Below are 11,996 nucleotides of genomic sequence, written 5' to 3'. Positions count from 1 at the left end.
CAATCTTATATTAGTCATTCAGAATTGGATGTATATATGATACATACATAGTTAAATATATAATAGACAAAGTCTAGGAATAGTAAAATCAAATTTATCTATGTATGGTAAAAATATTTCCCACTTAGTTAAAGTTCCTACCTTACTCATGTGTGTGTGCAAGTGTGTGTGTGTTTCTGAGTTTTGTCAATGTATTTAATGTCTTTATTTTGAGAATATTTTTGTTATGTCTTTCATATTAACTTTCCTATTGAGTTTTTGCTTAAATGAAATTTTCCTTTTTCTTTGTCTCTTGTTCTCTGTCTCTCTCATGTTTCCCTGTTTTTCTCTTTTATTTCATCAAGTCCTCCACTGTCTCTCCTTATCTCTCTCTCTCTCTCTCTCTCTCTCTCTCTCTCTCTCTCTCTCTGTGTGTGTGTGTGTGTGTTTCCTTCCTTTTTTTACATTAATTAAAGGTAAACTTTAATTATGTCTATGAAACAGCATTTTTAAACATTCTAAAGGAATCAAATTTTGGTTTATATAGTGTTATAAGAAAGGCTTTTGATTTTTGAAATTTGAGTAATCAGTGACATTTCCCCATGTAAAGTAAACATGTTTCTCAATTAGACAAAGCATACAGGTCTCATTTACAGTTCTCAGACTAAAGGACTATTTACCAACAATTTTATAATTATATAAATAGTATTAAATACAAACATTATGATTAAGATCTAATTGTCAGATGCAGATAGAATTGGCTCATTAATGTCAATGTCAATTTCATATGAACTAATAATATTTCCCATTTGCAGTAATGGAATTTGGACTTGAAGTTTTTATAGTGAGTAAAGAATGTCTGCATTCTGATATTCTTAACTCTGTGCCATTTTAAGGCTTAAATAGAAGATATCATAATTGCTTTAAGATTTTCTATTCCTTGCCAAAAGGGGAAGTACAATTGTTTAGAGAACTGTATTTTTTGATGGGTAGATGAGACACATCATGCTTCCTCCATGATTCATTGTCCAAAAGGGCAGTGATCTTGCAGTTTTATTCTCATTTGAATTTCTGGTTTCTAAAATTGTCAAAAAAATTTGAAGTGACATGCAGTAGTTTCATGTGAGTGAGTTAATAAATGAATTTAAACAATCATGGGTAATTTGGAAAATATTTTATAAACAGCTTAAATACTTTCCAATTTGAGTAGGTTTAATCCAAGCTACATGGTATAAATGTAGTGCTCATGTGCTTGGAAAAATAGAGATAAATTATATCATCCTCCCATTCTAGGAAGAGCTGTGAAGAAGAGACATCTTGTTCCCTTGTCATGTACTTCCAATATGTTTTCAAGAAATTATAAAGGTTTTATTGTTTGGATTTTCGAGACAGTGTTTCTCTATAGTTATTGAGACTGTCCTGAAACTAACTCTTATAGACCAAGCTGACCTCAAACTCACAGAGATCAGTCTGCTGGAATTAAAGGCATGTGCCACCACCACCTGACAAAAGCATGAGTTATTTTTCTCAGTGTATTAACTTTCTATTTAGACTTCCTAGAGTTACCAGTTTGGTGCAATGATTGATTTAGCACAAAAATGAAAAAGCAAAAGCAGAATAATTTCTTGTGTTCTATTTTAATATTTTAAGCAAAACATTTTGTTTTATTTATGAAGCATTTATATTTAAGTATATCTATATATGTGTGTGTATAGATAGATAGATAGACTGATTGATAGATGATAGATAGATAGATAGATAGATAGATAGATAGATAGATAGATAGAGTTGGCCAACATTGAGCTACATGATCAGATCCTCTATTGAAGAACTTGTGCTTACCATAGATGTTTTAGAAGGGCTAGACGCATTTACATTTGAGGATTATTTCACAGCCTTGTGTAGAAGAAAAAGGTACAGAATGCTTGTATAAGGCTGGGATTTTGTCAGTAATTAATAAATTAGAAATAGGTATCAGCTATACTAGCAAGAATAATATTAGTAAGCAAGCAGTTTAAATGGCTACAAATGTATCTCATTGCTGGCCTAGACTGCATAGGGCCCTAAGTTTGATGGCATCAACAAGAAAGCAAAAATAAATAAATAAATAAATAAATAAAACAAGGAAACAAACAAAAACTGAAGTTCAAATTCTCAAAGAAAAATGATAGAGTACAAAAGATTTAAAAAACAAATTCTACACAACCATCAATTATGTGAATTACTGTATGAGATTCATCTTCACTCTGGTTTTCTGAATAACAAGCCATTACAGAGAGCATAAGCCAAAATATATTACAAATAAAGTAAGCTGTAAAAGAAACACTTTGACTCATGACAGTAGTCAAAGATGTCAGATGTATCCATTTTCCAAAAGAACAGGTTTTTTCACATTCCTAAGTACAACTTTCACTACCATGTGAAGGAAGGCTGTTGATGAGATTATACAATGACACCTGATGTGTTGTAGAGGGTGAAATGAAGCTGAACTTGATCAAGTCCTCAAAGTTATGGTTAAAGACAGGAAGACTCTGCTCCTGAAATCTAAGTCCAGGTAGCTCTAAAATAAAGGTGTGTATTGGAAATTCACTTACTTTCCACAGTGAAGTGATTAGTTAAAACACGAAGCGAAATGAAAACTATTTTGAAATTGTACATGATTTCATCAGTTCTCAGGTCCTCCATAAAAATCTTAGATGTCTACTTCAGATCCAAATACTGAAAAATACAAATAAATGTAACTTACACTCATTACTAAGATGTTAAATACATTCTTTTAAATCAGAACATATTTTGGTTTGTAGCTATAGTTTCTAGTTTGTTAGACATACTAGCTTGTAATATTAGAAGAATCTGCAAAGCATCCTTAGGAAAAGATTAATATAATGTCATTAAGAACATTTTACCTGGTGAGCTTCGTTAAAAGACATGATGGTAATCTATATGACATGTTAAGAGGATGGCAGTCTCATCCTTCCACATGCCCCTTGTGCTGCCCCAGTGTTAGTCACTCAGCCCAGGACTAAAAGCATACCAGAAATCTGATGTATCCCCCTGCTGTATTTTTACTGCTGTTCCTTTGTTTTATGCATGTATATTGCCATATTTCCATGTAATAATAATTTTGATAAATTTGCACATATTTCTGTGATAATACAATAAAATGATTTAAAAGAAACATTTTCCAGGACAACATTAGCCTTTAACGATTCATTTGATTCAGCGAAAATATAAGAGCTTTGTGATTCGATGAGAAGAAAACCATCAAATGAACATTGGAGAAAGCAATAGTTATTTAGTAAAAGAAGAATTTTAGTGGAGAAAATAGATGCTTAAGGTGGCATTAATGAAAGCAGTACATTTACAACATGTCCAAGTGTAATAGTTTGTAGACAAAACCATAAGTGTTTACACAAATATTCCCACATGAAGATCCTTATATGCTGAAGAGAGTTTCAATACAATCAGTAACAAACATTGCTTCTGATATACTCAATAGAGATTTATTGTTACCATGCCATTTAATATATTTCATATGTATTTCATCTATTAGACTGTCTCTGCACATAAATGTATATACTTACAGATACATTGTTATTTTATGCACCAGGAAACAATTAAGTGGAAACAAGATAAATATCACTGCATGGAGGAAAAGTTCAATGATATGAATTATATCAAGAAAATAAATTAATAAAATTGGGTCTTTATAGTTGGCAGTAAGCCAATGACTGTTAAAGTTGACAGGTCAGCAATTATCCTCATGAACATAAAGAGATTTATCAGGCTGTGAAAAGTCCTTCTGCAGTCTGCTGTGTAACCATGATGGAACAAAGAAATAAAAGCACTATGAGACAGAACTGAAGCAGAAAAGATCAATGATGCCATGCCTCTAAATTCACAGGGAGACATATATGTAGAGTGCTAGAACATGATAACAAGAAAATTAGAAACTTAAATATCATTGGTATTAGCTTTTTGCTTCTTAACCTTAAATTCAGAAATTTCTAGAAATACACTGAAATGCTAGTTCCACTTAATCACCCTTTCATCTACATAAAATATAAATGTAAGCAATCATTAAATTGATCCCATTTTTTGATTGCACTTAATTCAACACTGGCCATTTCCTTCTTAACATTTTTCAAAGACCCTCAACAAATGACAACTGTCAATGTCCACAGTGTACTTATTTCCATCATGGAGGTTATCTCATCATTACTAATACGTTTTCTTTTACAACTCACATCCTTCTAAGAGCTTGTGACCTTGGAGAGAACACTATGCCCTTGTCATCTTGGACCAGCACAATAAAGACTGTATCATGAAACATTAGACTGACAGGGTGCACAAAGAATGGATTTAATAAAGTGTTAATAACTATGCATGTAAAGATCACTACAATATAACTCGTATCTCATTCTATGTGTAGCTTGCTGCATAGAAGAAAGACCCTGAATATTAGGAAAAATACATCAAGGTCATGTGCTCTGAAAATTTCTCTCATCATTCATATCTCACTCCTGTCTAACCTCAGAAAATATGGAGAACACACCCATAAAGGAAGATGGTGATCGCAGTTCATTGATTATCAAACATGAATCTTCTATTTGCAACTTTTAAAGACCTGTTTAGAAAGCGGTGTGCTCAGTAGTTTACTAATTACAGGGTTTATGAACCCCCATAGCTTGATGTGTTAAAACATAAGAGGGTTTTGATTCTAGGGGAATGGTTTTTACATTTTTGATGTGAAATAAAACTTCTGGCATCGACCCTGCACTAATGAAGATCAGAATGTTCTCTTAGTGTGATCAGAATAACTCCCATGCAAATTACTTCTTGGTGAGTTGAGAGCAAATGAAAATGGAGAAAGAATTGATGCTCAAGAAATTTCTTTTCTTGTGAACCACATATTACCCAAATAGATTTACTCTTAAGCTTTTAATAAACTGAAACAGTTACTGATTTCTGCAAATGGTGTCTCAACTTAATCTCACAAAAGACTCTCCAGTTCTGCAGTGGATTAGAAAAGTCTCCTGTCTTTCAATATTTGTCTTTGTTCTTTTCAGTAGCTAAATTCAATTCTTATTATCCTCAATGACAATGCAATTTCAGATGATGACATTTTTCATGTGAAACCTACACCTTTCAAATAATAATTCACAACTGCAGATTGGATTTATGTTTGTTTGTGTGTGTGTGTGTGTGAAGGCATAACTTATCTGAAGATGACAGTCTGATTTGTGAACAGATAATTCATTTTGTAAATTAAAATGCTTTTAGGTATAAGAAATAGAACACTGTAATGGTGAGGAAGGATTAAATTTGCATTATCCACAGCTTTATAATGATAGATCAATCTGCAAAAGCAAAGCAACCCAAAAAGGTAAAAACAAAACCAAAATTCTCAGGTTGTGATCAATGTCGTCTGGGTGTTACTCAAACTTCCTGAGCAGACTCAAATGCAGATGTGCATATAGCTGCCCCACCATCCTAACCGATTACCACCTATAAAGTTTGATCACATCTATTCTTCCCATCAGTCCCATCAAAGAAGAAGTTCTAAATACACATTACATATAAAAAAGCTATGATAAGCAAGACACCTATCTGCATCACCCTAAACTGTGGGCATTCTTCCATAAGCAAGCTCACCTCAAAGTAGGAAACAATCAATATTGTTTTTGATTGTCATAGCTCATATATGATACTCTCTTTAAGTAAAAAAAAGATCTGAATTTCAGTAGGTTTAGGTAAACTCTTATGCTGCCTATAGTGGTATGCTTTAACAGAAACTTTCTTGGCATTTTAAAATGGACAATTCTTGGTTATGGCTATTTTTTCAAGTGCAAAACTACTTACAAAATGCCTCATCTCCCTCACTCTGCCAGGATTGTGTTTTTGCCTTCATACGCAGAAACTAAATATTCATCCAGATATCCACTATAATATTTTCACACAATTTCAAACATTCTTGCTATCGAGAGTCATTAACATGGATACAACATCTCTTTTAGATTATGCTACTTTGTGTGGTTAATAACCATATATACATGTTCCATGTATTTTTTCCAAAATATTGGTTGGTTCATTCATTCCTTGTTTAAATACTAATAGAAATTTTGAGAACATGGGTTCAGCAACAGTCTGCCGAAGCTTTAACTGAACTCTGTGATTGATTAACTACTGGCATGATATTGAACAAGTTTCATACCTCTGCCTGTTTTAAAAGCATTTTGATGTGAATAGGATAGTGATACCTAAGTCATAGGTGTATTATAAGGTCCAGGCTTTTACTTGTTTCTTTTATTTTTTAATTTATTTTTGAAACAACAGATAGAAAGATGACCCTCCTCCATCATATCTCCTTTTTCTGTTTAAACAAAAAAGAAACATAGTAAAATTACATATAACAAAACAGTTATCAAGTAAGAATTACAGTTACAATATTTATATCTATTTTATCTTTTATCATAACTTAGGAAAACTATAATTATCTATCCATTCTTTAACTCCATCAAAGACTCCAGAAGGATATAATATTACCTAAGTAAATAAGAAATAAGAAACTTTAAACTCTAGAAATGACAGAGACAACTCGCTGCCTGGAAAGTCACCCAAAGTTCCTCTGAACCGTTGGGGCATCCATCTTTGGCCTTCAGGCCCATAGTTTCCAGCAGACATTACCATGAAGCAGGAAAATTTCTGCCTCCTCCCTGCCTCCTATTTCCCTCCCCGACCTCCCACTCCTCCTCCCACTCCTCTCTCCCTCCCCCCACTCTATTCCCCCTCCCTCTCCAGTCTGAAAAGCAGTCCGGATTCCCTGCCCTGTGGGAAGTCCAAGGTCCTCCCTGCTCCATTCAGGTCCAGGAAGTTGAGCATCCAAACAGGCTAAGCTCCCACAAAGCTAGTTCATGCAGTAGGATGAAAACTCAGTGCCATTGTCCTTGGCTTCTCATCAGCCCTCATTGTTCGCCATGTTCAGAGAGTCCAGTTTTATCCCATGCTTATTCAGTCCCAGTCCAGCTGGCCTTGGTGAGCTCCCAATAGATCATCCCTCTGTCACAATGGGCGGGTACACCCCTCGCGGTCCTGACTTCTTTGCTCATGTTCTCCCTCCTTCTGCTCCTCATTTGGACCTTGGGAGCTCAGTCCAGTGCTCCAATGTGGGTCTCTGTCTCTATCTCCATCCATCGCCAGATGAAAACATATAGTCATCCGCCTGGATATGGGAAGTAGACAAGATTGCTGGGCAAAAACTGGGAACTTCGGGGTGGAGTGGGTTGGGGGTAAGGGGAAATGGGGAGAGAAAAGTGAGAAAGGGAGGATGGGGGGAGCTTGGGAGAATGGGATGGTTGGGATAAAGGAAGGGTGGATATGGAAGCAGGGAAGTATATATCCTAATTAAGGGAGCCATCTTAGGGTTGGCAAGAGACTTGACTCTAGAGGGGCTCACAGGTGTCCAGGGAGATGTCCCCAGCTAGTACCTTGGGTAACTGAGGAGAGGGAACCTGAAATGACCCTATCCTATAGCCATATTGGTGAATATCTTTTACTTGTTTCTGTATTGGTTTCCATGGTGACTAAAATGAAGTTTCTCCAAGTATTTCATTTTGTTGATCATCTTCCACTCTTCATTTGATGATCTACATCAAACAGCAGAGACCCAGTGCCTCAGTGACTGCACTGCAAAGGATTGTATGAGGATGTTCCTTTCGTTACCTGTAGACTCTCAATAGAACTCATGTATCCGTAACCAAGCCTATCAATCCTACAATGACTAGTCATGATATAAATTATCATTATTTCTCATTTTGTGATACTTTCTACTCATGTTTTTATTATGATCTGTGGGGTAGCTGTACCATTCCAATTAACAGGAAACATAATTCTGATGCTATATGTTCTTCTGAGACCATTAGGACATGTGTTATGTGGTATTATGGATAATTTAGCACCTTATTAGTTGTATGAACATATATCGCAACCCTTGTCAGCTCCTGACAGGATTTGTACTCAACTGAAACAAATAAAGTTTTTTTCCTTACCATTCTTATGAATTGTTCTTTACTTATTTGACATGAGTATACATATATATGTACATATATATGAAATGCAGAAATTCTATAGGTATATATGCCATGCATATGTACATATATACATACATATTTGCAAAACATTCATTCATTTAAAAAGACATTTTAGGGCATGGCTACTTACTTCTGTAATTCTACCACTCATAAGACTGAGGCAGCAGGATTATTTTTTTTCAGCTAGCCTGGGCTACAGAATGATATTTTGTCTCAAAAACAAAAGAAATATTCATAAAAGCTATACCACATTTTTGCCAACCAAGCTCTAATCTAAAATAAAGGAGTGGATATTAACTAAACTTAAGAAAAAGGCAGTCAATATTGAAAATTTCTAGCCAGTAAAACCAAAGAAAATGCTATGAATATGTACCTATAAATAAACATGTATACAAAAGCATACAATGAACTTAAATCTGTACCACATGTGAATGCTCAGGATTTGAGATAGAGAAAGTTTGTTCTGGAAAATCAGCCTGATTTTTTTAGATTGATTCTTCTTAAATATAGTTCATTCCAGGATCTCACCTTCATCTTTGCTTCAGTTTTGTCTCATCTTTCTGTTAGCCCAACATTGTCCTTCTCAGGAATGTAAATTACTCAGCCTAGTAATATGTTTCTGGAAGTGTCATGGAGAAGAGGAAAGAAAGGTAAACATAGTCCATGTACTTCAAGTAAATTTCCTAACAAATTAAAAATGAATTTCCTGGGAGCATGTGTGTGTGTTTACCTTTGAGAAAACAGCATTTACAATATTGTCTTACATAGATTTGGTGTGAGAATAACAATAGCTTTATGTCTATACATGAATAAATGAAAGCTTCCTGATGCAATGTCACACACACTAAGAATTTCAGTCACTGAAGTCCTTATTCGATTTATTGTCATCTTAGGCATATCAGTTCACTCAGGAAAAAAAGAAAAAAATATTTTATAGTGCATTTTTAAAATACTGATGTTGCTAAGTAGTTGACCTTTTTTAAAAATCATTTTTAAAGGCAAGAATGCATGATCAGTGTGCCAAGACTTTGTATAGGATCTCAGTTTTGAACATCTTTTCCACTTACAGAAGCCAGAAGACGATCTCTACCCAAATTCATTGATAAGAGGGTTTGGGAACAAATAGTTACTTTTCATAACAAAAAAAAAAAAAAATGTGTGCTTGATTTTCATGGAAATAAATGCAAGGCTTTTCTTGAAAGTCTGTTTTTTTTTTTTTTGAGGAGTGCTTCCTGTTTTATTTTCTAAAGCTTTTGAAATGAAACGAACAAGTGTGGAAAAAATTGCTCAAGTTTCAGCTTGGATAGGAAAAATATTAAATCTTGCGTTATGAAGAAAAGATCTTATATGTATAAGTACAGTTTTCTAGACCTTGTTTTTATCAGAATTATCACTAGGGAGTACAAAATAAGACCATATAAAATCCATGTAATCAAAGATTTAATAGCTCTAATATGGTAAAAAAAAATAATGCACATTTATCTTACATTTTAAATTTTAATCATTTACAGGCTCCAGGAATAAAGTACAAGTACAGAAATCTTGTTTAAAATAAAATCAATCAAGTCTTGCTCATGTATATGCCATTTTTATTTCTGACCACTTTTTATAGCTGCAGGTCATGGTTTCCTTGCATTCATGATCCATTGTGCTCCTAGCACAATGTTTTGACCATGTCTGATTATATAGCTCAACTGGAGTGGAGAAAATTACCCAGTAATTTAGAAAAGAATTCCCTTTCAGAGCCCACAGGAATCTGCTCTTCAATTTAGAAAGAAATTTACAGAATCAGGTTGTTTGTGTGAGTTCTAAGTATTGTTTTGACCCAGGTGGCTTGATATATCATTCAACCAAATATGATTTTATGTCTATCTCTTTTCCTTCTTCTCTGGGCTGTGAATTCCCATGAACTCAAAATATTTTCCCTGCTATCAAGTCTTAAATACTCTTTCCTCTGTAATTCCACACCAATTTTCCCATCAATGAGTTTAAGTTTTAACTACAAAAAACAAGTCTTCCCTTGTAATGTTCCTTAAAATAAATAGATATAAATAGTTTCTTCCATTTTTTCAAGTGTCTTCATAGATATTGCTATTTTTGGAAAACGAGACTTGACAAATGGAACATTCATAACAACCTGTGTTGAATGGCAATGCCCAAAGGTGTTTGTGAAATGGAGTTTTCAAGAGATCAATCTTTCTTCTTTTATGTTCTAAACTTCCTCTTTATTTGCAAATTGCCTGACATTGGTAGAAGATCGCTGTTGGGCATATGTATTAAAAGGTAATTACTGCCTTACCTCCTACATATTTCTCCATTAACAACACACAGGGTATTTTTTTCTGTTATTCCATGGAGAGGTGTTAGATTTCATTTTTTCATTGCTGAGGAAGATTCCAGTTCTCTATATACTTAAAAATTTACACAAACATCACTTTTTTGACCTTTGTGTGTGTGTGAGTGTGTGTGTGTGTGTGTGTGTGTGTGTGTGTATGTTTGTGTTTTATCAATTTTGTGAAATGGAACAATGGATGCTATAAAAATGAGTGCAAAGAGCGTCCCAAGGGAAAAACTAAAATGAAGTATGAAGATGCAATACCATGCGTAGAGGTCAGTCATCTGGGGACTTGGGGATGGGAGGGAAGGGCTGAAATGGTGAACTCTGGGAGATTCTAGAAATACATGAGACAGACTAAAAAAGGCAACAAGGTTAGCAATGCAACAGCATTTAGCAAGTAAGTGACAGCAAATTAAAATCCTAAAGCATGGGATACATATGACACATGGATGAATCAGAAGTACTATATGTGTACACTTTTGATATTGTGACAAGATGTTATATATACAGTTTTGCCAATGGAACAGTGAAATCAGGTGGCAACACCACAACCCACATGTGAGAAGAAAGTTTAACATTCATAGCATTACTGGGATACATGTAGTAAGGAAACTGCAGAGTGCATGGGATTGGCAGGATGAGAGTGAAATTGAATTCAGTATTGTAACATGAAGAGGGCCACAGACTTTTCCAGATTTTATCATCTCATATCCAGAGTAGACCCAGCAACTTAATATTTTGGTGTATTTGCAATCCCATAGACAGATCACAGGGTTTGGAACTTGAAATCTTCGTTTCCTATTTCCCTGTTGACCTCAGACAAGTTGATTCCTCTTGAGGTTAGATTGACTCCGTTGACATATAAGGACAATAGTGTACTTATTCAAGTGGCTAATGGAGAATTTTACATGAATTGAGAAAAAAAAATCTTTGAAATTTGAAAAGAATAATACAAGTGCTCTCTCTCTCTCCACATGAAGTCTTCTTTTCATACATAATATTGTTAATCAGTGTCTGTGAGGGCCAGCTTCTCTAGCCACCCTTGAATGACAAAATCTATGGAAGCTATAATCCTTTCTATAAAATATAACACAGTATGTTCTATATTAACACTCTCCAATATAATTATTTCATCTACACAATATTTGACATACTTAATACAATATAAATTTTATGCACATATTGTTGTAATGTGCTGCTAATGCAATAACAAGGGAATCATCTTATGAAGAAAAGTTAACACAAAAATTTCAACAAATTTTTCACTTTTGGTTGGGTGAACATATGGACATAGGGCAGTGATTGCATTCATCCATCTATGTCCCAGAATTGGAAGGTTTACCATGTGCTGGGTACTCTTCTACCCTAGGACAGTTTGTCATTGAGCAAGGCAGACAAGCAGGACTCACTGTTTTGGGACACTCATATCCTCCTCTCACATAATGCTGAATAACATTCCTGAAAGATGATGGGGAGAAAATATAGCATGAGAAAAAGAAAATAGGATATCTAACATCAGGAATGATATTGGCATCACACAACACCACACACACACACACACACACACACACACACACACACACACACAC

The sequence above is a fragment of the Microtus pennsylvanicus genome, chromosome 6 (assembly GCF_037038515.1).
Source record: "Microtus pennsylvanicus isolate mMicPen1 chromosome 6, mMicPen1.hap1, whole genome shotgun sequence".
NCBI lineage: Eukaryota > Metazoa > Chordata > Mammalia > Rodentia > Cricetidae > Microtus > Microtus pennsylvanicus.
This window is presented reverse-complemented; position numbering follows the sequence as displayed.